The sequence below is a fragment of the Loxodonta africana genome, chromosome 4 (assembly GCF_030014295.1).
Source record: "Loxodonta africana isolate mLoxAfr1 chromosome 4, mLoxAfr1.hap2, whole genome shotgun sequence".
Lineage (NCBI taxonomy): Eukaryota > Metazoa > Chordata > Mammalia > Proboscidea > Elephantidae > Loxodonta > Loxodonta africana.
Window position 1 is genome coordinate 191,935,555 of NC_087345.1, and position 4,364 is coordinate 191,939,918.

The window sequence follows — 4,364 nt, forward strand, 5'->3', positions numbered from 1 at the left end:
CTGATTAGGTGAGAAAACTATGAAAAACCAAATGAACTTTCCAAGATTTCACAATTGTCTAGTGTTGGACAAAGGATTGGACCATTTAAGTTTGGGACTGTAGAACAAGATGTTTTATTCTATTTCTTTATATTTGTCTCTAAGACTTGTAGTTTATCTCCACAAATATGGTTTGCTTTGAATGTGGTGAGACGTGTCTTTAGGATCAAAACTTTGTAAAGAGTTCTACATATAATGGATATTTCCTACATTCTGTTAATTGATTTGGAGTCCCTCCGTGGCATAGGGTCACTATGAATCTGAATCGACTCGAAGGCAACAGGTTTGGTTTTTCTTTTTGGGTGGCCTAAATGGTTAAGCACTTGGCTACTAACCAAAAGCTTTGCACCTCAAATCTACCCAGAGGCACCTCAGAATAAAGGCCTGGTGTTTTACACCTGAAAGGTCACAGCCAGTGAAAACCCTAAGGAGTACAATTCTACTTTGACACACATGGAGTCGCCATAAATTGGAAATGACTCTATGGCAAGTTTTATTGTTTCTAATTAATCAATTACTTGGGAACTTCATTTTGGATCTCTGAGGTTTCTGCACGAGTTTAAGAACTTGGGTCTCTTGGAGAATAAATGGTTTGCCATGACAAAATTTATCTTTCACTTTCTTAAAATGAGCAATATCACCAGTGGTTAGGATATGACAATGCTAATCCAGATTTCCTGGGTTCAAACATCAAAGCTCTGTACCTGCACCTTCCTAGATATGGCAATTTACTTGTGTATATGCCTCAGTTTTCCTTTCTGAGGATAATAATAGTGCCAGTTCAGTATTATTGTTGTTAGGGTTCAATGAATAAATAAATGTAAAAAACTTAGAAGACTGCCTTGCTCAAAGGAAGCGCTCCCTTAATGTTGGCTGTTGTTGCTATTGTTTTTGTTATTACTAATATCATTATTTTTGTCTTCAGGTACAGTAGAGATGATGGATGTAACCAGTAACAGCCCCCAAAGCCATTTCATCCTTTTGGGGTTTTCTGACCATCCCCATCTGGAGAGAATCCTTTTTGTGGTCATCTTGATTGCCTATCTCCTGACCCTTGTGGGCAACACTACCATCATCCTGGTGTCCCAGCTGGACCCTCACCTCCACACTCCTATGTATTTCTTTCTCACCCACCTCTCCTTCCTGGATCTCAGTTTCACTACCAGCTCCATCCCCCAGCTACTCTACAATCTTAATGGATATGACAAGACCATCAGCTACACTAGTTGTGCCATCCAGTTCCTTCTATGCCTGGGTCTGGGTGGTGTAGAGTGTCTGCTCCTGGCTGTCATGGCATATGACTGCTTCGTTGCAGTCTGCAAACCCCTACACTACATGATCATGATGCATCCTCAGCTCTGCCTGGGTTTAGTATCTCTTGCTTGGGGCCGTGGGGTGGCCAACTCTTTGATTGTGTCGCCAATGACCCTGTGATTATCCCGCTGTGGGTACCGCAAGGTTGACCACTTTCTGTGTGAGAAGCCAGCCTTGATTTGGATGGCCTATGTCAACTCAGCTGCAGTTGAAGGCATTGCCTTTTTTCTGGCAGTAGGCATCGTGCTATAACCCTTGGCTTTTATCCTAGTCTCCTATGGCTACATCGTGAAGGCTGTGTTAAGTATCCAGTCAACCTCAGGGAGACATAAAGCCTTCAACACGTGTGGCTCCCATCTCACTGTTAGTCTCACTTTTCTATGGAAACATCATCTACATGTACATGCAACCAGGAACCAGCTCCTCTAAGGCCCAGAGAAAGTTCCTAACCCTTTTCTACAACATTGTCACCTCCCTCCTAAACCCGTTGACCCATACCCTCAGAAACAAAGAGGTGAAGGGGGCACTGAGGAGGCTAATGCTGGGTAACAGGGGGATAGGAAAGGAGTAAGGGCATCTCCTACCTATGAGCCAAGCCTTGACCACAATCTCCATTATGGGCCATTGATGGTGCCTGGAAGTATTGGATCTGGTCTTGGCCTGTGACTCCTCCCTTATTTGTGTTTTCTTGGATCTCTAAAAGACTTTCAGTTCTGAAATAATACATCTCAATGTGTGAACTGCACAACACATACCACCCCACTATACTCCCTAGATGGTTAATAAAGAGGTCCAAAGAGCAAAGGGAGAAAACTTGTCACAAAGGTGAGTTTCCACCAACATATACCAGAGTGCCAAGTAGGAAACAGGTTTCTTAATCAGACACTTTGGTTTGTTGTTTGTTTTTAATTCATTTGCAGCATTCTGGATGTTTTTTTTTTTGTCAGAATGATCATAAATCTTCTACCATCGCTGATCTCAACATGGACTAAGTGTCCCTTTAACATGGTAGCCATCAAACATTGGAATTCACCAAAGTTTGGTGTTTTCTACTTCCTGCTTTCTCATCCAAAGCCTTTCATCAAGTCTTACTATTTATTTTCTACCATTCACCATTAACATCTGGAACTTCTCCCATTCTCTTGTCTCAGATTCTAGATAAACTAAGAAGTTAACTTATAATAATGATACATGGGTCATTAACATCTGAAAGCATAATTATTTCTCAGGTATATTTTATTTTTTTAGAGAGAAGGACCTCATGTTTGTTAAGTTTCAGCTATGTGCCAGGTGCCTGTGATTCATCTGCTTTTCTCAGCAACTGTCTCAGGTCAGGATGATTACCATTATCTTCATTTTACCCACTTGGGACGTGAGATTTCCTCAAGGTGAACTGAACGAGGAATTAACTCCAAGTTCTGATTCCTAGTTCCTGCTGTTTTTACTGCTTAATGAATATTAAAAAGAATAAAAACGTTTAGCCATTCGATAAGTAGCTATCAAAGATACTTTGGGGTCTAAAGAGCCTGTGTAGCCCCCATTACTTGCATAACACAGTGCAGAGCTACTTCCACTTCTTGTGCAAACAAATCACCTAGAGATCTCATTAAAATACAGATTCTGATTCATTTCCTCTGTGGTGGGGATTCTGTTTCTACAAAGCTCCCAGTGGATGACCTTGCCACTGGTCCTCAGACCGCACTTTGAGGTTCAGGTCCAGGAAGTAGATGATCCAACACTTTCTTTATGAGCATCCAGAGGTCAGGTAGATTCTGCAAAAAGCCGAGTTAGCACTCATAAACCAAGGGGGAATAATGGGCAGGAGGGAATGAAAAGCCTGGCTGAGGGGGATCTGTTCTCAGTTTCCTCCATCCCACAGTCTCTTCCTTTCCACCATGGCCCATATCTATCCTGCCTTCCTAACCCCGTCTCCCCTATACCTCACCTGGGAGAATACTTGCTCAAAGGGCACCAGCCACTTGAGGTCATTGTGGACGAAACGGCCACTGAAAGAGAGTTTCCTGTGCTCCAATTTGACTCTGGTCTAAACATTCAAAACTGTTCTTTTAAATAAGTAATGATGTAGGTGGACTGATGGTGATTAAGGGTGTGAGGGTTACCTATGTTGCAGTTACAGTTTTCTCCTGAGTTAAGAAAAGAAAAAAAAACTCCACAATGGTTCCTAGTATAGACAACTGCTAAAAAGTGCTTTCAGGGATTCTCCCAACCAGTCCTCTTGGACAGAACTCATAGGAAGACCCAAGTGGATCCCATGGTGCAGCCCTCTGGGCCCTGAAGTTGCCAGTGTTCCTTCCATCTGAAAAAATGCTCCAGAGAGAATACAAAAGGCTTGCCTAACTCTGAGGTACGAAAGTCATTGCTTTTCAGAGCGGCGAGTGATGCTTTCCCTCTGGATCATCCTCTTAACCTGTCACCAATAAAAATTGTTCCTCTGAAATTGTGTAAGAGACTTGACTGACTCCCCGTGTCTAAACCAGGATAATATTGACTTTGCCTGAGCCCTATCTTCCCAGAAGATCATGGCAGCTAATAAATACCCCTCCCTTTTGTGTCCTAGGAACAACTAACTGCAGTTAAAAAAAAAAAAAAACACCCTTCACCATATAACTCAGATAAACCCTCTCTCCTCTCTCCCTCAGGACTCCTGTAAGACTTGCAGATGACTCCCTTGTTTAATGGTTCTGTAAATCCCCGGGCCCATTCTTTTTCTTTGGGATATTCCTTACTAAAGAATGTTCTCTCTATTAAATAAATAAAACAATCTGTTGCCATCGAGTCGATTCTGGCAATTCCATGTGTTGCAGAGTATAACTGCTTCATAGGGTTTTCTCGGCCATAATCTCTAGGAAAGCAGATTGCCAGATTGCCAGTAGGTTCAAACCACCAACCTTTGTGTTAGTAGTGGAGCACAAACTGCCTGGATAAAATTGTCCCCTCAATTGTGGGGGACATTTTGTCTTTCATAGCCATGTTTTCTACACCACGTTAAA

General features: G+C 42.3%; 1 pseudogene; it reads left to right on the forward strand.

Moving 5' to 3' along the window:
• Positions 1-872: 872 nt before the first annotated feature.
• Positions 873-2,466, forward strand: LOC135231283 (olfactory receptor 2W3-like; annotated as a pseudogene).
• The last annotated feature ends 1,898 nt before the right edge of the window (positions 2,467-4,364 follow it).